General features: G+C 50.6%; 1 protein-coding gene across 3 annotated transcripts in view; it reads right to left on the bottom strand.

Annotated features, from left to right (window-relative positions):
- CTIF (cap binding complex dependent translation initiation factor) overlaps positions 1-22,912 on the bottom strand; it is a 141,422-nt gene extending 118,510 nt beyond the window's left edge. For all 3 annotated transcript variants that reach the window (XM_037374327.1, XM_037374328.1, XM_037374330.1), the window contains exon 1: positions 22,808-22,912. The gene's annotated coding sequence lies outside the window, so the exon portion shown is untranslated. The remainder of the gene's footprint in view (positions 1-22,807) is intronic.
- Between the last annotated feature and the right edge of the window lie 4,017 nt (positions 22,913-26,929).

The following is a 26,929-nucleotide window of genomic DNA, read 5'->3' as shown; positions in this document are numbered from 1 at the left end:
ACCAAAACGACGTAGAAAAGGTGAGACCGTGATGAGAAGACAACAGACATGCAGGGACAGCAAAGCATTTCCATCAGCTCACTGCGGTCTGGGCGAAAGGACCCCATGCGAACATCTTCCCCCAGGGAAGATGCTCCAGCCACCTTCTCTCCAGCACAACAAGACAAAGCTTCTCCAAAACCTGGACTGCAGCAGCCTGGCAGCGCCGAGGCAGCACCACAGGGCAGCCTTACACAGCTCTTCCCCCAGGGTGGGACCCACCGGTGCCCCAGCCATCCCAAGGGAGCAGGGACTCCAGCCCCAAACAAACATTCCTTGAAGTGAGGAGTGGGGGCTTTTGGTCCAAAACATGCTGATGTGGCAACCTTTCCAGCAAAACTGCTGCCCATGAAGAGATCTTCTTAAAACAAACGTTGCTCCAATTCAGCAAGACAATCCAACATCTTAACCTCCTGTTAAGCCAACAACTGCACACCTTCTCACTCCTACCCAAAGTCCAAGCCGGTCAGGCATCAGACAAGAAAACAAAATAAAGAGGTTGCTTTTGCCATTTTTTTGCTTCCATTGGACGGATGCTGAAAGCCTAAAATGCTTTCTCACACACGACAAGCGTCTTTGAAGGCCACAGCCTTCAAAGACAAGAGAACCAGGAGCACCACACTATCACTCGCACCCAAACAGTGAGAGCTGGAAGGGGATTTACCTGACAATTACCCTGCCAGGAGGTAACACTCAGTGCTGACTCCTAGGTAAGATGACTGGAGAAGAGCTCTGAAATACAGAGTTCAGGCAGAACTGCTTTATGTGGTACTTAGCATCAGGGTTCTCCAGGTTTAGGCACCTATATAAAAATTTGATTACCAAAAGGTTCAATGACCACCAAATCTCAATAAATGGCAAGTGCCCAGCGCATCTTTCCAACCACCTGCCTCAGCTTTTAGATATGGGTTTAAGTGACTCACTTAAGGTATCCGAGTTGAAAAACCCATGTCTATTCCTTACTTATGCTCCAGTTAAATACTGAAAATTTATCCCATGCCAATCCTCTGTTCCTCTGCAATTCCGATACAGGCAGAAGGAACGCAGAGTGGCCTCTCTCCGTAGAGGATTTATTCCCCAGAATGCCATCGCAGGCCAGCCGCTGGAGAGGGAGGCTGTGACGGGCTCCAGAGCCACCCTGACAGGTCACTGAAAGCCTTCTTCTTGCCATATGGGATTTATCATCCCAGGTTTTTCTAGGAACAAGAGATGCTTCCTATAAAAGGCTGTCACAGTGCAAATTGTTCATGTACCAACGCAGCCACCTCCTTTTACTCTTCTGTGGTAGGACATCCAGTGTCCCTCTCACTTTCATTCTCCCTGGGGAGTTTATAATAAATAAATTTTAAATCCTGCTGTGATCCAGCAGGTCCTTTCTCCTCTGAGGCATGTGGGACATGAACCAAGCAGCACCCCAGCAGCCCATAGGTTTATTTATCTGTGCCTGCATGGGATGAGGGTAAAATCAAACTGAAGAGAACCCCAGCAAGACTCAGGGAAAGGCTCCAGCGCCAGCCAGCAGACACCCCGTGAGCAACCAACAGTTTTCACATCCCTTGTCCACCCTCCAAAACCCACCCCATCGCTCTCCGCTCCCTACAGCGAGGACCTGTTGGACATCACCTCTCAGCCAGATAACACCCTCTTCTGCTTGGTGCTTTGCTGGGGCAGGGCAGAGAGGATCAGCACGTGGTCAAACCCTCCATCATCACCTCCCCCACACTTCTCCAAAGCCACTGCTGAAGTGCACAAGGAAGGAGGTTCCTTCAGCCCCAGACCTGGGAGAGATACTTCAACCACACATACCAGGGCAGAGCAGCTGGTGCAGAACAACTCTCCTAGTTCTCATCAGGTCAGGTGAAACCCTCCGTGTGCTTTGACCCTGCAAATAACCGTCCACCAGTTGACACTGGCAGCAGTTCATGCTGACGGACCTTTGACCGTCTGTGCTTGGGGTTTGAACCCCTGCCTACCAGCACGGCCACAGCCGGGGGGGCATCGGGTTTGCTTCCCAGCATCTCCTTTTAATGAGCTCCTTCAGCAGCAATATTTTCTCTCTCCTAATCCAGCCCATTTCCAACAACAAGTAATTAGCAACGTGTCTTTCTAAAGCAGCGAGAGCATCCCGGTGAATGAAACGAGCAGTTTATCTTTATTGCCGGCAGCCAGCTTTTGTATCCAGCAAGCTGCAGGAACAGTTACTATGGAAAATGAAAGCAATCGAGATGAACCAAGACTCCCCGCATCCAGGTATTGCTGCATCTCCACGAGCACAGATGAAGCATCATGTGTCTGGTTTGGATTTGCTGCTCCAAAGCCAGTATCTTTCGGAATGCCAAAACATAAAGTGCAGCAATGTAAATTATTATACCCTGGATCCGACCCTTTTCTAATTAAGATGTAAACACCTCTGAAAACCACCACTGCTGGAGCTAGCCTTAGGCTTTTCAGATACTGATCCATCCACGGCTGGCTAGGCATTTTATATATTTCATCATCCTCCAGTCTCAGGTCTGGTACCCGGCGATGCAGAAAAGCCCAAGTGACAGGACAGGAGCCCAACAGCTGCCACGTTGCAGTGCCATCCATGAGCCTGGCTTGCAACTGAGTGGGCGAATGCCACAGCGCATCAAAACAGAGCCATTAAAATAAACACTGAAATAAAGGGAGCAGGGAAGGGAGGGGAAAAGAGGCAGTGCAAAAGGCCACAGAATCTGGCCCAAACCAGCTGCCCTGACACAGTGATCCAGCAAGAAAGGGAGAGGAATAACCAGAAAGCCAGAAAACCCTTGTTCTCACCCAGAGAATAATTTATTATGTAGCTTGCTTCACTGCAATGAGGAATGTTTTGCAGTTGGGAGGTGGATTTTTTTTTTCTTTTTACACAAAACCAAAGCCTCATCACCCTTAGGACCAAAGTCTTTCAGCATGTCAAATCTGTGCATGAGGCTGGAGAGGTTTTCCACCAGATGGGCTTCCTTGCCCAAGTGGAGATGTTACCTTTGGCTTGTGATGCATGTTGCCAAGAAAAAGAAAGGAAAACCCAGCATACAAATAAGAAAACTGCTATCTGAACTTCAGGGGGTGAATGGAGGTGAGTTTATGGGCCATCTGACAGACATCAGTCCCACCCTGCGGTGGGATGCTCCACTACACGGGATGCCAGGGCAAGGAGTCTGCTGGAGCATCACTCCAGCTGCAGCACAACAGCAAGGCGTGCTCTCCGTCCCCTGATTTTGAGACAAATTCAATATATGGAAATACATCAGCATGTCTAGAAATAAAACCCAAAACAGGTAATAAAAAAACCTCCAACCACCAAGACCTGAACCAAGAACAGCCTTTTATAACCTACCTCTACATTGCTGATACTAGAAACAATGAACTTGAGTCAGACATAATCCATTTTCACATTCTCTGCTTCTGCTAAAAGCTAAGGGAACAAGAGTCCACGTTACATCTTATCATTGTTATTTTTCACCTTTACAAAGGAAACGTTGCCAAATAAAAATGCTTGAAGAAATAGCCAAAAAGCACAGATCTAACTCGTGCTCTATGAACTCCTCTTTGGACCTGCGCTGTTTCTCCTTCAAGAGCACAAGGCATCGCACCGGCAGGCTGGGTAGGACATGCTGGTTGCAGGAATTATACTAGAAGACATGAATGAAGGAAGTTCTCCCACCAGAAGAGCTTGTACATGTACACCGTGCACACACATGTGCCCTGTCATGACGCATGCTGCAGGTAGCAACCCTCAGGCAAGCGATACTTGTATTTCGCCCAGCTCCTCCACAGTCCCAGGGGGTAAGCCCCGATCCTCGGTCCCAGGGGGTAAGCAGCAGCCAGGGTGCAAAACTCCCTGTGCAGGCAGCACTCTGCAGGCAGAGAGCACAGCCCACATCCTAAATAAAAGTATTACAATAACGAGCTGATCCGTACACTTTATAATCGCACGTTTCAACCGTGGGCTCACACGCCAGCACCGGCTGCCACGTACTGTCTTTTCCAAATAACCAAAGGGAAACCATTATCAGAAAGTAAATCTTTTCTTTCCAGGCACCCAGGCAGTATAATGGGCACTTGGGCTGTGAAAAGCCCAGTAATCCTAAAAGATACATCCAACTCTAAGTTGAGATGTCAATCCGCTGAAGTAATCCATCCCACAGGTGCCTGCTGGTGGGGAGGGATGGGGCAGGAGCGGCATCCCCTGGTCAGCAGCAGGGCAGGCGTGGAGGGTGCTTAATCCCTATTAAACCATGCCCCTAGTTTGCTGGCAAAGAGCATTTTTGCACCCGTATGCTGGCTTTTAGCAGCATTCAGAGGACATACCTCGGCCACCAGCCAAAACACCAGAGCTGCCACTCCGGACGGGTGGAGGGGATTTTATGCTAGGAGCCACCAGCTGGTCCTCTCCTCCTGGGAATCGTAGAATCATCGAATGGTTTGGAAGTGACCTTTAAAGATCATCTAGTCCAAACCCCTGCAATGAGGTTCCTGCTGCTCCGACCAAGGGGAACAATCTTTCCCAGCCTCAGATTCGGTGATATTTGGGCTTGGATTACACGAGCAAACCAAGCTGTAGATTTCAAGGAGAGACAATTCTCTACGATCCAAGGCTGGCCTTGCTCACAAGGGATCTCTGTGCAGTCTGCCCAACATGAGCTGTCGAACTGGAACTGGAAAGAAAAATAATCCAGAGTAAACCTCTGTCGTTTTGCAGAGGAAAAAGAAAATAAACAGCTTACCATGCCCCTCTCTGAGCTAATTAAACTCATTTGAAAGACTCCATGCACAAGTAAGTATATTCAGAGATCTCCTGAATCTTTAATTACCTTCAGTGCTAAAAAAACCAAAACCCTTAAAACCCCCACTCAACAACACCCACAAACAAACAAGATTTCCAAAACCTGCCTCTGGATCCTGGACCCCCGCTCCTCCACCGCATTCAAATGTTCGAGCTATAAAATAAGCAGCAGATTGGCTTTTACATCATGGCCACCCTGGGAGCATCAGCCATGGACCTGACTGATTTCCCATACAGGCAGTGGCCATGGCACCACCACCCATGAGAGCTCCTGAATATCTAGTGGAAAGGAATTTGGGAAATAGGCAATTCTTTACATGCAGAAGGAAAAGAAGTCCCTTCCTCATAATGCTTCTGGTCTAATAATAATAAAGAGGCAGGGAACCAAACAAAGCTCTGAGGAAGCACAAAGGGACAGGAAAACCTCTGGGGTTGGTGTCCAACACCATGCGAGCAAATCCACTGTGACGCTGAGCTGGCCAGGGAATGGGGACATCAGTGTCAAAAAAGAGTTGAGCTTTCCAGGACCGCTGTCCCTGCTTCTGGCCTCCTCCAGATTTAAGTATATAAGAGCTGCAGCCGCTTGCAAAGACAGGGAAAAAGCCACAAGCAGCATCCCATGTCCTACCTACCTGTTGAACTTTCTGCTTGGGGGAGAATGAAGGAGTACGACACACACCCCAGAAAGGCATCCAACCTTCACACATCTAAGGAATTTAAGAACAGGTTTTTGACCCGGGATTGTGTTGATCACCAAAGCCTTCCCTTCACCTGGGGCCGGACAGAGTGTCCTCCTTAGCTCCTGGCCACACACACTGGACATGGTCCAGACAGCTGGTTTCCATCCAGCAAAGTGACTGTGTTATGGAAAAGCAATCCAACCAGAGGGACTCTCTGCATTAAACGCGGCTGCCTGAGACTACTGTGGGCAAAGGGCATCACCTAAGACAGCTCTCACTGCTTGGAAGGATGCCCTTGCAGACCCTAAATACATTTTTTCAGCCTATGAGGATCTCCTGCACATTCTCCCACATAGTTTCCCATAGCAATCAGGAGAGCAAATGTGACACCCAGGTTTTGCACCAGGCTCCCAGCAGCTACCCTGGGAAGGGACGTGACCCAGTGCGGGTACCACAGCACCCACCAAGGCTCCTGCTGAGCCAGCGGATGCTGCTGCGTGGCAGAGATAGGCTCCAGCTCCCTGTGGACCCACCACGCTGGCTAAAGCCCCAGCAGCAGGCAATGTCCAGCCCTGGAGAGGGCTCCCCAAGTTTCTCCAGACCCTCTCCAAGTTTCACTTTGCCTAAGTGGCACAGATCGATGACACAAGCTTAACCCTCCTCTCAAATCCATCCCCAGCTTTTAGCTCTGTCCAGTGGCTCATGAGACAGCTTGAACCAATTCACCAGGATAACCCCTCCCTCAAGGAACTAGTCCACAAATACCAAGGCAAAGCACCTCCCCAGACAGGAATTTTCGGAAGTTACTGGCCAGCCACCAGAGCCTTTTTGAGGCTTGAAGTGCATTTTTTCACAATCACTCCCAGACTACCACTCTGCCGGCTGGATGCTCTGCAGCAGCAGTGAAGGCACACATCTCCCCAGAAGCCCCACTCCCCCTTTGGTTATTCCCCTCCCTGAATCACAGCAAGTGAGGGGTTGTAAGAAGCCAGCGATAAAGATGGGAAGAGCAGCCTGCCAAACCCCAGGGGGTAAAGCTGCTGCACTTGCACGGCTACACTTCTTGCCCAGGGGACCACTGTGTTTGATTAATAAGAGGTAAATGAAGCAGCTCAACTCAGCTGAGCCTGGAGGACAGGGAGGTTTTCATTAATACAAAGCAAACTGCAAGACAGGTACTTCCAGGACACGACAGCTGACCTATTTTGACATGAACATGAGAACAAGTGAGCTTTGGGAGTGTCTATTTACCTCCACCAGCAGCAACAACAGTCTGGATGACTGGCCCAGATCAAGACAAGATGCTGAGCCTTGGGATCCACCAGCCCTATGTCCTAACATGCCCTGCTGTCAGCATCCTCAACATCACCCCCTTCTGCCAACCTCAGCTCTCAGGCACCCTGCTGAGCCCCAGCATCACTGCTGGTGTCCTGGGGACAGGAACCTCAAGTTCATCCCAAAATGTCCTTGAGCTGCTCTTTATGAAATGCTCCATCCATCATGGACCCAAGTGCAACACGTGCTGCACGTGTGATTGGGATGTATCGCTGGCTCCTCCACCGTGCCGCACTTCCCTCTCTTGTAAAATGCAACAAGCCCTGTTTGGATTTACCTTAAATGCTTGGCTTTCCCTTCTAGCTCAGGGAGGAAGAAAGAGGTCTTGGAACTTCAAGGTGCTACTGCATGGAAGGCATCACAGATCTAGAAGGTCTTTGATGAACGTCCGTTTGGCCTTATCAGAATGCCCCTGGGGTACCTGCACTCGGTAAAAACCCAGCAGCTCAGAAAAAGCAGACCAAGAAGGCATCAAAAGCAGCTTTTTCCCCAAAAACACAGCCTGGCCAGGGATAGTGCCAGGAATACTTATTTTGGTAAGTTTGACTCCTGACCCAAAGGAAACACTGTTTCTACAGGGTTGGATGATGACTGGAGGACCTGGGACCACCTGCAGATATCAAAGACCAACAGGATCCACCTTTCAGGCTAGCTGTGTCCACCCCAAGACTCCGCCTGCAGTAGAAAACCCATGAGCCATGCCTAGGACCAACCCCCAAACAGCAACTGGGGGACCGAATGCATGAGGACAACCCAGAAACACATCCACGAATTAGTTTTACACTACTTTTTTGTTCTTTCGTTGAAGGGTCCTTCACGTTCATCATGAAGGTCCTCCCGTGAAAAACTCCACCATGCAGCAGCCCCACTGAATACAGCTGCAGGGACCAAACGAGTTCAACCCAGGCCACGTCAGCATCTGAGAAAAGTCCCCTCCTGCACCTCCCTGCACTGGCCAGCCTCTGCTTACACCGAGCAATTAACAGCCCCGAAGTTAATCATAACGAGAACATGGGGGGAGGACTGCAATTGCAACAAAGGGAAGCAGCATCAGCAGTTTCAGCAGGAACATCATAGCAGGACGCCTGCTGTTCATGTATCTTTGACCTAAGAGGTACAAAAAAAGAACCCAAACTATTCAGCTTTGGGAAAAAAAGAGGTAAGGGAGAATTTGATTAATCAAGAGACTGCATAATGCTATACATCCAGATGGTATCTCACACTAAAGGGCCTTGCAGGTGGAAGCCCACTGTTGCCAGCTCTCAGATGCCTGTACAGTGCAGGTCTCATGAGGGCATCTGAGGGATGTTTATGACCCACCAATTAACTAGCTGAGCTTAACAAGGGCCTGGAAAAGGCACTTCTGGAATAAATTACACAATACAAGTGATCAAGAAAATAAACTCTGCGCCTTAGCCCTGAGTTACTGCAAGCACCTGGAGACTTCAGAGGAAGACACAACAAATGCCAATGTTACCACACCATGCCGGGACTTGGGGCAGGCTCTCCCCGCTCCTCAGGGCTCTTCCCTCTTAGAGGGACCTTGGAGAAACCCTGTGCTGGCGGAGGACCCCCAGTCCACAGGAACACCCTGCTGCTGGTGAGCACCCACACACAGCCATGACATCCAGAAGCAGCCTAATGCTTTCCAGCACCAGGAACCAGAGGTGACACCTGGCACTCCAGCCCCAGGTGTCCCCTCCTCTGGCATGGGATAAGGGTCATGTTTCTGCCACACTTTTACAGAAGCAAAAGGCTGAACCCATCAAGTAATAATTATAATTTTAAAAATCACTTGTTTGCCAGCAGCCCAACTTTGACTTCGTGAATTTTAAATAGTTTTGGTCAAGTCATTGCAGCCAAAACACTGGGAAGAAAACGCTGGAAAGAGTTCTTTCACTTTTTTTTAGGGTTTGGAATTTTTAAACAAAGGGGTTTTACTTTCATTTCACGGTGATGTACGCTAAATTTCCACAGCGCTCTATTATAGTGTAAAAAGACTTAAAAACTGATTTAATTTTGGACTGAATTAAGCCTCTTTGATTTGACATTATTTTGTTTCCTGTTTTAATGAAATAAAAATACCTATTTTCACTGTCCCCAGTTAAAAATCCTCTTATCCCCCACAATTACCCTTACTATTGTAATTTTTCTGCAGGCTAATTAACTGGAAAAACAGAAAATACAGTTAGCATCAATTATTTGCACTATCCAATCTATGCGCTGATGTTGAGGAGTATCCAGAATATCTGAGGATAATTTGGGGTACCCCACCCAAAGGATGCAGCAATGCTCCAGGACAGAAGACGTAAATTGAAGTGTTACTGCAATTCACATATATGCTAGAAAGTCACAGGAACCTCAGGAAACTTCACATCGGGGTTTGTTTGGTTGTGGGTTTTTTTTTTTTCCTCCAAAGAAGAGGGGAATATGGAAAATGGGAACCCACATCCCCTCAAAGAGAGGGGGGACTGCTGTAGCCCCAGTTCTGGAGGCAAGGTGTGATGCATGGCACAATCCCAGTGCCAGCCCTCTTGGGCCTTATCTTCCCAGCAATCCCTCTGTTTTGACTTGATCCCAGCAACTCCACAGGCTGCTCTGCCCCAGGAGAAAATATTTACTCTCCAGTGACTATCAGGCATTGCACAAGATAACACCCAGGGCTGCAGAAACCCCAACACACATAAAGCCTCTCTGATGCTCAGATGATGCCCAGCTGCATCCTCTCCCACTCCCTTTCAGGTCAAACTGGATCTTGTACATGACACGGGGATTAAAAACTCCAGGTGCTCAGGATAATGGTGCTGACTTGTTGTTTTTCAAACGACTCTGCCACCAAGCCCCAGCGGTGCTGCTAACCTCTCTTGATCTCGTCAGGTGGTTCAACCGGGAAGCTTAGCGGTAAGCCCTGCTCCTGCAAGGAGGCACCGAGTTATGTCAGGTTATTCTCTGCCCAACGGGGACTGCAGAAGCTTTCCGATAGCACAGGGGTAACTCCCAACTTCAGTTTTCAGAAAGAAAATTAAGTTTTTAAACGGACAGAACTCACCCCAAGATGCAATGTTTTGTTGTTGGGTTGGGTTTTTTTTTTTTTCTCTCTGAGGCTTTATTTTACTTCTGTTGAAGTAGCTGTTAAATCCTGTTAACATGCTGCAAATCCCTGTCTTGCTGAAAAAGAATGTGGCACCTTTAAACGGTAACTGGCCTGTATCTGTACCCAGAAAACCCCCTATGAACAGGAGAGGGAGCAGGTAGGGAAGGAAGAATCAGCAGCAGGGAGTGCAGGGCAATCGAAGTGGTCTGGCAGAAGGTAAAAAAAAAAAAGGGATAGGGAACAACAATAAAAAAATGGGATAGGCAACAACAAGAAAAAAGGTATAGGCAACAACCCTGCATCCACAAATGGGGCAGAAAGCATCAATGCACAATTTTCACCCATGAACTACAGCGGCCAGAGGATTTCTGCAGTAAAGAGGATGCATGTGTACAGTCAGGGCAGGGGGAAGAGGGGGTCATGGTGAAGAGCTGAGTTGCAAGCGAACACATGCAGGGGGAACACCTGGAAGGTACGACAGGCTAGGGCCACTAAACCCAGCAGGATGGCCGTCAGAACAGGAAAGGCAGTTAACACGTATTGCACTGTATCTGGCTACAAACCTTATTCTCTGGCTTTACCTAGCCTGAGCAAATGCATAATGTTATTAAAAGACAGATGAGAAATCAAACAGCAGTTGGACAAACCAGGGAAGCCTCCTGAGAGCCAAGGAAACGTGCACTATCTAGGGAAGAGTGAGATTATAATAATTAGGTCAGTTGGTGATAAGCCTTCTCAGTGCACACATGCACACACAGGCTGCTGCCGTGATAGAAAGTGGTGATGTCCCTGAGGAGCTGAGAAAGCCAACAGCAATATGTCAGGGGCATGGAAAGGGCTGGTAGCAGAAAGACCTCCAACAGCAAAGCACTGCAGCCGCTCACCTCAAGGTCTTGGGATCACAGCAGCAGCATGGGAAACCACATATTAGAAAATATTAGGAAATTCCTTCACTGTGAGCATGGTTCAGCACCCAACTGGTGACCCAAGGGGGTCTGCAGTCTCCATCCTTGGAAACAGCATCAAGACTCAGCTGGATGAGGCCCTGAGCAGGCAGGTTTGATGCAGAAGCTGGCCCTGCACAGAGGGCTGGACCAGAGGACTCTCAGAGCCTACTTCAATCCAGAGTAATGCCAGGATCTCTCCTAGGGAGATCTTTCCTTAGCCCAGACTTCCAGGACAAAGTCACCAGGTCTTACCTCCAACTTAATCAAAACTAGAAGAAAGCTCTTCCCAGCAGCAAGTGGCCCAGAAGTCCAGGCTGACCTTTAGTAGAGGTAACAGAGTTTGATGTGAAGCTCAAATACATGACAATCACTCACAGCCAGCAAAGCTCCAGGAGGCAAAGAGGATGGTCCTGTACAGCCTACGCACGCACCTTTCCCTGTAAAAAGGGAGCCAGAGGCTTTCTGTTATCCATCGCTTCCTTCCTGGACGTTTGCCATCAGCTCTGCCCATCCTGGCAGCCTCGGAGCTCAAGGACTTGAAAGAACCCCAGCTACAGCCCCAGAGCGGGAGCTGCACTGAGCTCACGGCCAGCTGTTTGACACTGGACGGAGCACGCAGGAAAGGGAGACCAACGAGGAAGATGTGCTCACTGCCCTGACCCCCCTTCTCTCCTTAACCCCACCTGTACCTCGCAAAAGCCATCACCGGGCTCCGACTCGGCCACCCCACACTAGGGCCAACCCTCCAATCCAGAAGACAGAAACAAGTCACCCAGTGCTTGGGCTTTAGGGTCTCCCTCCAGATGGTGACTTGCATCAACACCTCCCCCACCACCACCACCACTTTCAAAAAACTTGGTTTTGTCAACAGTGAAGGCAGATACTCCTTCACTGGTGTCTCCAACATTTTTTCTAAGCTGCTTCTCTGCGAACACCTCACCAATACTCCCGCTTGCCCCTACAACCTTCATCGGCTCCCTGGACAGCTCAAGGCAACACACACCCCAATCTGAGACGCTCTTGTGAAGCCTCACGCTTTCAGACCACACAGCTGTCCCTCCAGTAAGCTATGTTGCTACCAGCAAGCTTTTCCCAACTGCCGAGCATTCCACCAGTACATGAATTCCACCAGGACTTAACTACTTCAGAGACTGATCGATCGAAGTTAAACCCAACCTTCACACCAGAAGAGTATCCTACAGACTCAGCTGCCCTGCACGCGTTTCATGTAACCATGAAGTTCCTGCAGTCACTACGGTTCACTAGTCAGCAACCAGAAGCCCCCCCTTAAATACACACAATATTTTTCCATACTCCTGGGTCATGCACAAAACCTCATGCACGATCTCACATTCAGCCTGCAAGCTCCTCTCGTTAGCTTCCCGACCGGTGCTCCCATTTGGTTGTGTACTCCAACCGACCTCCAGCACATTAGAAAACAGGGGCTACAACTTCTCGTGTACTTTGAATCCAAGTTCACTGGTTTTTTGTTAAAATAATTGGCTAATCAAACCCACTGCTTCCAAGCTGACATTCCTCCTAATGCTTTAATCAATAAACAGAGATGCTCAGAAGAGAGCTAATATGGCCTGAGTGAGCGCAGGTGCTGCGAGGACAAGGCTACAGCTTTTCATTCGTGTCCCTGGATGACGTGGAAGAGACCTGAGAAGAGAGAAGCCGAAAGCACACAATGGATGTGTCTACTGTAATGAACCGGATAAACAGAATCAAGAAAGTAAGTGGAAAATACAATCTGAGGCTGCTCAGCCTATGGAGCGGAGGAGAGGGAGGCTTTATTGGTGGCTGACACTTCCCGTCAAGCTCACTGTAACGCTTGTAGATACGTGGAAAAGGTCAGAAGCATTAAGGGACCGAGGGAAGGACTATCAACAGATCCACCTCTTGACACACAGTCAGACCCGAGAGTCACACCACCAGGTGCTTTACAACGACCACACTGGTTAACTAACGGCCTCTGACAGGTTCATGATTTGATTGGATTTCTTAAAAGAAAAGAAAAAAACATGAACACAAGCAAGCAAAACCCAGGCTGGGTTACTGAGGCATTTCTAGGTGATGACCAACTTCAGACCTCGCAGCACACCCTACACCTCCACGCAAATACTCACCTTGGCTGCTCAACACCCACAACACTTCAAGTTTTTTCACAACATCAGCCACCACCTTATCACGAAGAAAGGTTAAAGTGCTTCCCATAAAACTTGACTTAACGCCTGTATTGTCTCACAACAGCCAGAATTAGACAAGACAACACGATGCCCCCAGGCACCCACGTTCCACCTGCTGCAGGGGGCTGGCCCAGGGACTCAAGGAAGGAGAAGTATGATCTGACACGGGCATTACAAGAAGCAATAGGCTTAGTTTTCTGGGGGGTCTTGTAAAAATATCCGGACATTCTCAGAGTTTGCATTTACTTAATAGAGACAGCTTAACCCCCAGCATACCCGTTAGCGTACACCCGTATTTGTTGACTACCAGACCGAAGAGATGGCTTCCTTCCAAAGTGCTTCCTTCATCTTTCCAACCACCCTTTTTCCTTGTGTATTTATGGCTGCACCACCAGGAGACAGCCTCCTCCATGCGTTTCCCATGGCAAACAGCACCTTGAGAAGGTAAGCAATGTGAGGGGCAGGTGAAACCTGCCTCCTGCAAGGGTCCCACACCTTCTCCAGAAACATCTGGCTGAACTGGACGGGTCTGATTCAACAGAGATCCCAATAAAGATCAAATGTAATTTCTGGGTCCTGGGCTCTGTGCTCCTTACCCCAAGATTTTCTGCTGTTCTGGGGCACTTAGCATGATACCTTTGCCACCAGCAAACACACTTGGCTGTTCAACATGAGGACTCCCAAGTAGCCCCTAGGCACTTGGAGGTACCTTAGCAGTGCTTCAGCCGTGCTGCAGAAGCTTGGTCTGGCCCTGCTGAGCAAGCCTAATATCATCAAGCTATTAAAAGCTCTGCTGGCCCCGATCCCATGACATGAGGCCATCCCTCACCATGCCAAAAGGCCTCAGTTTTCAGTCCTTCTCCAGCAGCTGGCAACAGCAGGGTCTCGACGAAGGTCCATACCAATAATTACAACGCTTGCTGCCAAATGAGGTGTTAATATACACCAAAAAAAAGCTTGAATATTGTGATCACCAAAGAAGTCCTTGCTCACGGAGTATGAGCTCCAGCAAAGCCACGTCTGGAGTCACCAATGTTCTACCAAAGGCTTGCGAAACTAAAATTCACCACTCACTGTAATTCAGCCATGTCAAAGTGGGATCAAATGCTGCTGCATGCACCACACAGACCAAGAGTGAGGACAGACCTGTCACCATAAGCTACCGGAGAAACAGTGCCCAATCTCCAGCAACACCTGCTCACAAAAGATTGCTCCCTGCCAGAGCCAACCCAGGAGCTGAGAGACCACCCGGGAGAGTGACCGTCAGCAAAGGACAGTAAAGGCATGGGACTGCCGCCGTGGAGGTAAGATCTGCCCAGCATGGATTCCATCACATACATCCTCAGCAGAGATCCCATCATGTACAAATTACTACTCCTGAGAGTAACAATTTGAGAGAAGATAAAATCTGAGACAAAGATTAACGCCTACTCCAAGTACTCTATAAAACAAAGGAAGAAGCAATGCATGATGGAATTTCCTGAGCAGATCAAAATTTCCTTCAAGGTTTGAGTCCCTGGGTTTGGGAGGGAGAGAAAGGCTTCTGGGGGGCTTGGGAGTCTCTTCTTCTTTTATTTTCCCTTTCTCCCCTTTGAAAAGAAGCAGTGTTTGCAGCCAACTGTGCTGGCTTCCAGGACAGGAGAACAATTAACCCTGAAACTAATGCACTTGGTTTTAATACAGTACCCGGCACGCCAAATGCCCGGTATCACTTAAGAGTGGCAGACGATTTAGTGACTCTCTCGCTGAGCAGCATCCTCTGAAAGCCCTGCGGAGAGCAAGCAATGCTTCCTCCCTGGTATTTAGCAGCTGGTTCAGCTCTGCCGTGAAAGGCAAGCTGGCAGCAGTCCTGCACAGAGCGAGCGTCATCATCCATCCATCATCCACACAGACCTCTCCCATCAGTGCCTGGGCACGTACAGCATCCTTCAGCAGCACCGGCAGCACAACCGGAGTCACCTCCTCTCCCTGGTGAGCCCAGGCCATCAATTTTCATCAATTTTTTTACAGCATGACTAGGCTAGCCCCCAAAATTTCACTTGGCTGGACTTGCCTGCCTCCCCGCAGACGTCTGCACTCACGGATGAGGAGCAGAGCAGGAGATCCGGAGCTGCTGCAGGTCTGGCAGCGTGTCCTCCTCGCTGCATTACTATTCTCCCCGGCAAAGGGAAAGCTCCTGCTGACAGCTCATCCTCCCCCACCGAGCCCTTCCCCACCGAAACGTGCGGTGAGGAGGCAGGCAGGCTCCTGCTGAATGAAGCAAGCGTAAATGAAGGTGCTCAAGGAAAACCTCGGGAAAGTCAGCAAGGATGACTGTGCAAACCAGAGCAGGGGAAAGGCTGAATCACTTCCTCCCCCAGAGCCCTAAATAGAGAAGAGCGTAAGGAAAATCATTCTCTGAGCTGACAAAAAAGGAAGAGAATCCCCAGTTAAAAAAAAAAAAAAACCACACAACATAAATCAACGTGCATACAGTGACAGCAGAAGGGGAAGGGACAGAAAAGGCAGCCCTGTGCTGCAGCTGTAACAGGAAAGGCTGTCAGGAGCAGAGAGGGGCAGAGCAGCACCCCCGGCTCCTTTGGGACCTGGGGGTTCACTAATCGCTTTAACAGCAGCTTCAGCTCCAAGGCAACTTCATGGACCACTGATGATGCCAAAAAGCCACTGCACTTGCTGCCTCATCTCCTTCAGACAATGCTGCCAGCCGCAACCTCAGTCTCGATGGGAAACTGCAGCGAGCCTGGGCAGAGCCTGGCCAAGCTTTTGGGGACAGATTTTATCCACCCTGCAGCCTGCAAACACTCTGTGCAAGCTTCTAGGTGGTAGTATGTGAAACGTCACTATCAGGAACAGTATCAGCATAATGCCTGACAACCCATGCCACCAGACAGGCAGCAACGCTAAGCTCAAGGCTGGAAAACCCTTCTTAACCGCAGGATACTGGTACAGGCAGGAGACTCTGGAGAGAAATCAGCCACCAGCTTTTCACTCCAAGCTTGGAGGTCATAAACAAGCAGAGTCCTGGGACAACAGCGTGGCAGCATAGAATAGGATAGTTTGGGTTGGAAGAGACCTTTAAAGGTCATTAGCATCATCTATCACACCCTACCTGGCAGCATCCCCACAGCCAGCTCTTCCTTCCCCATGTTCAAGAAGATTCCGATTGTTTCCTCGAAGAAAATTTAGTGAATTACTGAAGGTACTTCACAAGTTAACCAACCCACTTGCACCCAGAAAGCTAATATTTAAGCTCACAGTTGCTGCAGCCTCTCCTTGTAGGCAGGGAGAAATTCGGATTTCCTTTTTCCACCCTCTTTCTTACAGCCTGTAAGTTCTCATCTTTGAAACCTGCACTCCACTGTCAAATCTGGCTGAAATTAGTCCCTGGGTTAAAAAAGCTTCTGGAGGAATAGCGAGTGACAGCCTTTCTGAGTGCATAAGCCTCATTTCTGTTAATTGGAAAAAAAGAAAAAGGCAAGTACAGAAACAGAGAGGAGAAGCTTCAAAGTGCCTGCTTGCAGTCAATAAATAAATCTTTCACCCCATGTAATAAAAATATATTTTTAAACAAACAAACAAACAAACCCAAAAACCCAAAAGCTGTGCAAATATCCCTTCTTGGAGCTGATTCTGAGAAAGACGACGTGTGCTCTGCAGATGCTCCAAAAACCAGGAGGGAGGGAAAGGGACCAGCACCCTGGGGTGAATCTCTGCATTAGGAGCATCCAGGCAGGGAGGGATGCTGTGGCTCTGCCGACAGCCGACCGCTCCATAGGGCTACCATGTCCTGGGTGCTGCTCTGAGCACCAGCAAAGGCAGGAAAAAACACTCCTCTGCCTGCACCCGCCCAGCAGGGGGATGGACAGAGCAGGGATGCAGGAAGGGATGGAAAACTCTCTGTTTACCCGAAGAGCTTTCCAGAAGCATGTGTTTCATTGCAGAGCTGCCATCAGGATGCGAGAAACTGATGGTCTCAAAAGACGGGGAAAAAGCTGCCGGAGAAAGCCATCCATCACCTCGCCACAGCTGGTCACCTGCAGCTCTTCAGCCTCCTCATCCACACCTGTGGCTTCCTTTTCCTTTAGAGGCATCTCTAGGAATCACGGTGAGACCCCACAGACCCTGAAAACTCCACCTAACTCATCTACTGGCTCGCATGATGAAATATGCACATGGCAAGTAAAATAATCATTTCCAAAAGCACCCCAAGCCTCCACATCCTGCTGTAAAGCATCCAGCTGCAAAAATTACTGCCGCAAGTTTTAGAATCACCAGCCTGACTTCCCGAGCCAGAGAAAAATGTAATCAAAGACAACTCCAAGCTAACTGTCCAGCTGGGAAGAGACATTTCTTGGACCACTGATACACCCTGATTTAAGGGAACACAGCTCCCATGGGTGCAGGCATCCACCCCTGTCTCTTCTCACCATACAAAGCAAACACCACCTTAAACATAAAAAATTTCTCTGTTATTCAACTCCAGCTGACAACCACAGCACAACCACAACCCTTCCTGCTTTCTTTTCCTCTCTTGCCCAGGTACCCAAGATGGTATTTTTGATGGCACGTTATTAAAATCCCCTCTGGCTTCATTGCGGCTGGACACAGCGCCCAGGAGCCCTCCAGCCCAGGGGGTGTATTTCTGGCCACATAACGCAGGGGGATGCCAGCACCCAAGAGCAAAACAGCATTTGCAGACCACTGCTTGGGGCTGGCTCGGTTGGACCTAGACTACATCACAGTCCCACCAGCAACCGGAGTGCGCACTTCTCTGCAGGACAAAAAAAGCTTTTAAAATTCACCCCACGATTATTCCTGCAAGATCTCCCATTAGCAAACACTAAGATGCCTTTTCGCAGGCATAAAACACCCTTCAAAGCCACCTGCAGAAGGTGGTGGCCCCAAAACGGTGTCTCCATGGACCAAGGAGCAGGAGCAGCTCGCAGCGCACCCCAGCTCCGGTCTCGCCCATGTCTGTGCCACCCACGACCAGCTCCACGTTGGCAAAGCTCTGGCCTCACAGAGGAGCTGTATCAATGCTCACGACAGGCAAGACCCCTGGAACACCTGCAGCGCATTCCAGCTGAAAAGCATCCTGCTTGCAGAGGCAGACTTACAAAATTTAATCAAGTAATGCAAAACACTTGGGCTCATACCTGCTTACTTGCAGAAGACCATCTCAGCACTAGCCTAGGGATGGGCTGGGTGCCACCCCTGCCGCGCGGCATGGCACAGCCAGTTGGTGACACCCAGACACCGCCGTGCCGCAGCCTCCCATGCCACCCTTCCCACACCAACCCAGCCACTCGCCTCCCGTGCCACTGTGCCGGCTACCACCCAACGCAACCGGTGGCAGAGGGATGGCAATAGCTTGCTTGTGAGCATCAGCTTCTCCCAAGCATCTCCCACGGTCCCAGTGAACACAAGCCAAGCAACACAGCTCCTCCAGGATTTCATGAGTTCAAAAGCATTTTTCAGAATTAATTATGAACCCCGTTCTTGGTTCCCCATCGCAGCCAGGTGGGGAAGCTGGTGGGGAAGCTGTGTGTTTCCCTGTAGCTCCCGCTTTGGCACAGGGCAGGCTCCGGTGGTGGTGAAGCCTTACCAGGGCAGCACAGGCTGTACAAACCAGTCCCAACGAGCCAGGCCAGCTCCAGAAGGAGGGGGAAGGTTGGCTGGTTTGGTTTTTGGTTGTTGATTGTTGGGGTTTTTTTACATTAAGGCCAATTAAAATTGCTGGTAGAGAAATGAGAAGCCTGTGGGTGCCCATGTGCATCCTCAGGTCACCCAGGCATGATGTGACACCAAGGGATGGGGCACACCACAGTGCTGCTTACCTCCTCTCCCCATTCCAGGGACATAACTGCCACAGACATGTCATCCCACCCATAACCCTTTCCGTCCTGCCACCTGAGACACGCAGATGAATTCCACCACCACCCAGCGGCACGGTGGACGCAACTGTGCCCGGGAAGAAGGCAAAGCTGAGCTAGTGCTGGCGACCACAGAGGAGACGCCCTCGATAAATTGCTGCATGTTATGAAATACTCTTGCGGCAAGCTCCCGGCCAACAGGCAAGGCAGGATTTGGTCCTGCAGAGATAGCAGAGGCAGAAGTTTAGTTGTGTCACCACAGCTTCTCCTACCACCTAAGAAACCAGGTTTTTCTTCTCCTCTACCACAACTGCTACGTGCCTGGGGGACAGGCCAAGGGTTGTCTCTGTAGGAGAGGAGACAGGAGCGATGGCTCTTCTGAAGTAAACATGAGACTACCAGTCAACCTGCGGTCCCTAAAGCCTCAGATGACCACGGACTGCCTCAAAGAAGCAGTCTCCAAGAGCTAACCTGAAACAGCAAAGATCTCAAAAAGCCATTGCAGAGGCACCATTCCCATTCCTGGCTGCTGTTGGCATACTCTACATTGCAGAAGACCAACAATAACGACGCAGAGTCCAGCAAGCTGAGACCATGGCACAGCCCAAGGCAGACACGGAAGAAGCAAATTCTCTCTTTTTATCAGGAAAGCTGATGGTTAAACGCACAAAAGTTTTGAGAACATCCGATGTGATCCCCATCTCAGTCTGAACTGAGCAGGAAACATATTAGGATCACCAGCACGGCACCTATATTGTAAATGACTCTCTCTCTATATATATATGCACACACATATATATCAATAAAAAATAAAATAGCCGGTCTCTCAAACAAACAGAAAATTATCGGTTAGCTAAACAAGCCCTTTATTTCAGATGACTCAGTAACGCACTAATTATACTCAGGTAGCAGAACTGCACCTTCTCTGAGGAGTTTCACAAAAACATCCCCAAGCATTTATGGAGATTACCCATCCGGAAGCCTCAATGCATCCTGATTTTCAGGACAGAAACGGCTGTCCTTTCCCCAGCCTGATGAAGACCAGGAGCTCCCCCAAACAGAGCAGCAGACTGTTAACTCTGAAACTTGACAATGGCATGTGTCTGCCAAACTGAAGAACAATGAAATCATTAGCAGTATTTAATTGTTCCCCAAACAGCTACTGCAATAGCTCATCTGCTGCCCCCAGCTTCCACAGAAACCACAGGGTCTTGCTATACTTTTAGGTATAGCTCTTCACAAATACACAGGACCCCAAAGATTCACTTGAGCAGCAAGATCATGAAATCAGGTGAAGTCCAGGAGGGTCTTCTCGCCACTCTGCAGGGACCTGCAAGCAAAAACTCAGCCAGCGCTAACTACCACAATTTCACACCGCTCCTGCTGGGAAAAGACCAAGCAGCAGCAAGGATGGCTGCAAGGAGAAACAGGAGGGAGAGGCCCAGAATGAGAAGGAAGGGGAGAGTCAGCACAGCAAAACTTTTCCTCACCAGGAGAACACAGTGGAATGAACTCAGTGGGGCACTTCACCCCAAAGCAAGGATGCTCAGCAGTTATTTTTCTCATCCAAGCCCGAGTGCTGAAGCAGGGACATCTGGAGATGAAGGTCAGCACCTTGTCATTTTCCCTTCCACAGTCTGGATCAAGGGCTAACAACTATCAGGCACGTTTTCATGCTCTGCACGTTGGGTTTTTTTCACAACTCTCAGGAACCCTCTGTAGACCATTCCCATCCCATTTTCCCATTTGTGCTGCAGGAATGAAGGTGTGAAGGCCCTCAGGTGGCTCGCTCCTCTCCTAAATCCCACTGCAGAGGCAGAGCTGGTGTTCAGTGCATCTCCACAAATGGTTTCTCCGGTCTCCCATCAGCCAGGGAGCTCCTGGGTGCTGGGCTTTACCCTCCAGCTCACCTGAGACAAGTCGTTTCCCCACATCACCTTCACCCGCAGCCATCCCACTGCTGTTCCTCTGTTTTCCTTTAAAAGCAACCTGAGATCTTATAAATGATAAAAAACCATGTTTCCCAAGAGCTGGACAAGTCCCACAGCACTTTAACCACAACACCTTAAATTTGCAGAGCCCTCCAGCGCAGCCCCCACTTCGCAAGGAGGGCTCGAACAGAGCTCAGAGGGAAAGAGCTTTACACACCAGCACAGCCTGAGCTTCCCAAAACAGACACTGCTCGCCTCTCTGCCAAAGATAACATGCTTAACACGGGGAAACCACAGCCTACAAATTTTACACAAGGCTTGAGGGAATAAAATCCGGTGCAAGGTTTTCTCTTGGACCTCAGCATCAGCATGGACAGAGCAAAGCCTTTATGGTCCTTACAGGAAAAAATAATGTGGATCAAGACAATGAAACAGGTTTTTTCCACTTACTGGAGATAAAGTGTGAATATTTGCTTGTCAGGGTCACGTAAACCATAAGCTGAGCAGGACGCTTCCCTCTCTGTCCTGTGTGGCTTCCCCCTGACAGCATCTGGATGCTCAGAGAATGGTCCACCACTGAAAAGCCTTCCTAGATTTTGGAGAGGAGGGTCCATTAAATCACTTGGTCTTATTTTGGTATCTTTGAGTTGAGAGAAACAACCTGGAAGCTCAGCGTATCTTCTGCTTCCCCCCCACCTCTTTAATTTTTGTTAATGAGGCTATGACTCCAAGCTTCATCCTGCACCTGCCAGTGGTGGAGGAAGAGGAGCACGGATTACTGGAGTGGGAGTGAAGTGGCAGCGAGACACATGGAAAAGATTTCAGAGGAGCCACCGGGTCTCCAGAGGGGCCTGGGGCACTCCAGCCCTCCTCCCCACGCTGGGCAACAGCACCTGCCCAGTTCCAATGGAATGGGATTGCCACCTCATCCAGTGTGGGGTCTTACCGGTGGGGGTCTCACCCCTTCCAGAGGAGCCCAACAGAGGGAACAGCCCCGGGAAACGAGTCTCAGTTTCACTTTATGGAAAAACAACTCCAGGGTCCGAGTTTTGAGGCACTGGGGACGCACAGCAACCGTGGCTCCAGCCGCCCGCCACTGCTGGGGGCAGCCAGGGCAAAAACCGCCCCGGGACTGCCGGCTGCTCCCCTGCCACTGACAGCTGCTGTCCCCCACCGTCACCCCCCGTCCCCGAGCCCACGTGCGGCCGCAGTGACTCTGCAGGAAAAGGACGGCCGTGGCCTCGCACGGGGACCGAGCCCTCCCGGACCCGCCGCCGCGCTCCGGCACCGAGCGAGGGGTGGGCGATGCCCCCACCTCCGGGGCGCACCGCGGGGACACCCCATCCGGGGGGCGGGTGTCCCCCGCCGCCGCGATGCTCGGGGTGACGCCGGGTGGTACCTTCGTGCCTGCCGCCGCCGCCGAGGGGGTAAGGGTGAGCGGCGCGCATCGCGATAGGGACCGGCGACAGGGACCGGCCGGGGGCTCGCAGCCGATGGGTGTGTCCCCCTCGGCCCGGAGGGGCCCAGCGGGGAGCGGGGGCAGCGGGGAGACCTGCCCCCCCAGGGCCCCGAGCCCGCCGGGAAGGTTCCAGAGCCCGGCCCCGCGGCCTGAGGAGCGGGGCACGGCGCGGGCGGGGCGGCCAGCCGCGGGGAAGGGGCGACAAACGGAGACAAATAAATAAACCCGCGGAGCCAGGGGGACGAGGCCGCTCACCCAGCGCCGTGCCCGGCCGCGGCCCCGAGGCCGAGCCCCCGGCCCTGGTCTGAGCCGCCGGACGGCGCCCGAGCCCCGCGGCCCGCCCGCACCCCCGGGCCGGGGGGACACGGCGACATTTGCTGTTATCGCCGAGCAGACAAAAGGCGGGACGTGCCCGCCCCCCCGGCTGCTGTGTCTCGGCCCCCGGCCCGGCCTTACCGTGCGGCGGTGTCAGGCGCCCGGCGGGAGGCTCATGGGCGCCGCGCGGGGTGCGGGCCGAGGCGGGGGACGAGGGCACCGCCCGCCCGCCAGGCGACACCCGGCTCCGGCGGAGGGACGGGCCGCCGCGGCCACGGAGTGACGCGCCCGCCCGGCGCTGCCGCCGGCCCTGCCGGGAGATGTAGTTCGTGCGCTGCGCTCCGCTGCGCTCCGCCCCGCCGGGCCGGGCCCTGCTGCGGCCGGGGCCCCGCTCACCCCGCCCGGCGCCGCCCCCCGCGCCCCCCCGGCAGCGCCCCGGGCCCGGGGGACACGGGCGGGGGGGACACGGGCCGGGGCACCCGCGGGCACGGAAACGCTGCACCGGTGCACGGGGAAAACCCGCGTGTGTGTGCAAACCCACAGACAGAAAGCCACAGATGCATCTATAAAACCCGTATTTATATATAAATCATCGACACACATAGCGATATGTATTAAAAATACATACAAATCCATCTATATACGTATAAATATGCATTAAAATACATACAAATCCATCTAAATACATACAAATATGCATTAAAATACATATGAATCCATCTATAATAACACAAATTTATATAAAGTATATAAACATCCGTATATAAAACATCTATCTATATATAAAAAGCCATATACATAAATCCACATATGCATACAAATATATAAATCTGTGTATATATAAATCTAAATATATATTAAAAACATATACTTATAAACCCCTATGTATGTAAATCCATATATGAAACCCCATATGTAAAAGTATATTAAAAATATATAAATCCATATATATGAAACCGTGTATGTATAAAAACACTGATCTATATATTTAAAAATCCATATGTATACATATATATAAAATTACCAATATATATCTTATATAAAATATATCATATGATATACATAATATACCATATTAAAATATATAAATATACATCATATATAAAAATACATCCTGTACAAAGGTACATCACATATATAAATATATAAATATAAAACCATAAATATAAAAATACATGAACATAGAAAAATAAATCTATGTGTATATAAATATATATATATAAAATAGACGTTTCCACATAAGCCAGGCGTGGCCGCATGAATACACAGAGCTCTGAGCCGAGCAGCACGGCCCCCCCCAAAGGCCACCACCCTTTGGGACCCCCGGCCGGGCACTCGTGGCCCCCCCGACCCACTGGAAGCCCCACGGGAACGTCCCTACAAGCGCTTTGACCCCCCGCTCCCCGGTTACACCGGGGGTGACGACACCGGAGAGTGACACCGGGGGGTGACACGGGGGGTGACACCGGGGGCTGACTCCGGGGGTGACACCGGGGGTGACCCCATCGCTGCGGGCGCAGCCCCCACACGCAGCCGCGGCGGAGCTCGGGGAAACCGCCCGCTCGGCCGGCGCCATCGGGCCCGGGGATCCCCCCCTGCTTCGCTTTATTTTTGCCCGCATCGTTTGCTGGGCAGGTTGCCATGACAACCTCATATTCACCGGAGGGTGGCTACAGCTGGGAGAGCACATTGTTAATTTAGCTCCAGATTATTTTTATTATTTTTATTCTTTTTATTTATTATTAATATTAACATTAATATTAATATTAATATGGCGTATTTTAAGCAAGGAGGAACGGCGTGGGTTGGGTTTTTTTTCATATTTTTCTCTATGATCATCCCAGGGTTTAATTACTAACCCGAGCGCCGATAGCATCGCTCCGGGGATGCTGAGCCGCCACACAGAGCCTGCCGGGGCAGGCAACATCCCATTGCCCTGGCTCATCTCCCCCCGCATCCCTTCCCAGCCCTCAGATGGCAGCTCCCCAGGACCAGCATTCCCCAGGGATGCTCCTGCTGGATGGGAGCTGTGCTGGGGAAAAAAACAACCCACGGATCCACTCTTGCATCCATGATTATTTTTTTGAAATGCCAGTGCCATGGGGATTGTTAACTCCAACCCCGTAACAACTCACCTTAACTAGTTATTTGTAGCAAATCGCCCTGGGATGAGTCCTGCTCTGGGGTGGGGGACATCAGGTCTGCGTGCTGGGACCACTCCGTGCATCCCGCTCCTGCCCCAGCCTGCTCAGGGCATCCTTGTCCTGGTGACACCCCAAAACGACACCAGCCCTGCTGGAAGCAGGAGGGTGGCAGAGCTGGGGGCTGGTTCAGGAGCCCAGATGGGTGCTGGATCAGGGCACACAACTTACAGCGTGTTGTTGAAATCCAGAGATGACAATAAAAAAATAAATAAATTTAAAAAATTTGAAATAAATTTTTACAAATACAGAGATTTTTTTTTTTTTTTTTGAGGGTGGGGAATGACCCATCCTGCAGTGCACGGTGTCTGCAGGAGCGTAGGAGGGAGCTGGATTCATTCCTCTAGTAGGTGTGGGGGGAATTTTGGACAGGGATGACAGCAGGGTGACTAACGGTGAGCCCAGGGAACATGGCACGTGGGATGGGCACTGGGCAGCATCACCCTGGGATGCAGGAAAAGATGCCACCTGACCCCAGCACTCCCACCCTCACCTGGGTTTGGACCTCCATTGCCACACTGCTCTAGCGTTCGTTATTAATGCCTCCCAGCAGGAAAACAGTGCAGCTTTATGGCAGCCGGGGATTTTTCTCCAGGAGCTGGCGTGGCTCTGGGTCCAAAGAGCAAAGCAGAGCTGCTGGTCCCATCCCCACGTTGGGTGCCATCCTGCTCCCCTCTGGTGCCTGAGCCCTGCCGATGTGCACGCTGAGTGGCTCAGCCTCCTCCTTTTATCCTTGCTTCCGGCTTAATCCCATTGTAGCTTAGAAAGGAGGGAAACTGGGAAAGGAGAGGGTTTCTGCTGAAAGGAAAAAAAAATAAGAAAAAGAGGGGAGTTGTGAAAAGCCGAGGATGGGATGGAGGAGGGAATGGAAACATCCTTCCTTCGAGGAAGAGATGCTGTGACTGCTGCTCTGGGTACCATACGCCAGGTAATAACACAAGATGACTCAGTGCTTGGGAAATTAAATTGGCTCTTTATTAAAAACGTGTATTTAGGGAGGCAGTGAGGCGTCAGGGGAGTTCCTCGGTCACCTTAGCAGAGGGAATCGAGGCAGGCTGTCTGGATCCTGCTGCCGCCAAGCACGGAGTCCACAAGATGCTGGGATCCGTGTGGGCAAGCCTGTATCCTGCCTCAGCATCCTCCCAGGGCTGCTCCCAGAAAAACACTGAGCATCTCTGGGAAGATGGTAAGAGCCTTCCCTAAGGTCTCTCTGAATGCAGTGGGAACTCGTAGATCTCTGCCAGTGGGAAATGGTCCAGCCTCAAGGTTTTTGTCCCAGGAAAATAGCAAGAGACGGAAAGAGCAGCTGAGGACACGAAGATATTGCGGAGCACAAACTGCAACCCAAAAGATGCCGTGCCAAACTCTGCCCTCACCCTGGCAAAACCCTCTAAAATGGCTTAGCAGTGATGGGAACCTGCTGTTTCAGAGGAGAAATATAGAATATTTACAAAGCACCTTGCTCGTAGCTGTGGTGTGCTGGTAGCTCAGTGCTCCCTTGCTAGCTTGGAGCAAATCTTGGCTTCGCAGAGCGTAGCTGAAGGCAAAAATCAACACGCTGCGTTCTGCTGAAATTATACATCCCCTGTGTGGAAAGCTCAGTTATACATACAGATAGGTACTGAAAAAAAATCAACTAAAGAAGAGAATTCCTTTCTTCTTTCTTAATTACTTCTGACACAGGTGGGATGATGGGGTTGTCTCCCAGGCTGGAGACACGGTGATACCCTCAGCAGGTTCCTAAGAAGTGGCCTGCGAAATGCCACAGTGGCCATCAAGTGTTTAGATATTCCATCAGAAACTCCTGCCGGAAAAGAATCCCTTAAAATAGTTGGGTCACAATCTTCCTGCCACAGTCAGAGAGATCATTATTCTGGCCGGGCTGTCGTGGATTTGAAAGCAAATAGCCCTCCTTTAAAAACCCAAAGAATGGATCTACTGTAAAAGCAAGGGCTGGAGACAGACAAGGTCTTTATTCCCATCCCGCCAGAGCCCGAGCAAGCAGCTCTGTGCTCCTTCCCGAGCACCCAGCCGGCTGTCCGTGGGGGGGGCTCCAGCAGTT

Source organism: Falco rusticolus, chromosome Z (assembly GCF_015220075.1).
Source record: "Falco rusticolus isolate bFalRus1 chromosome Z, bFalRus1.pri, whole genome shotgun sequence".
Lineage (NCBI taxonomy): Eukaryota > Metazoa > Chordata > Aves > Falconiformes > Falconidae > Falco > Falco rusticolus.
This window is presented reverse-complemented; position numbering and strand designations above follow the sequence as displayed.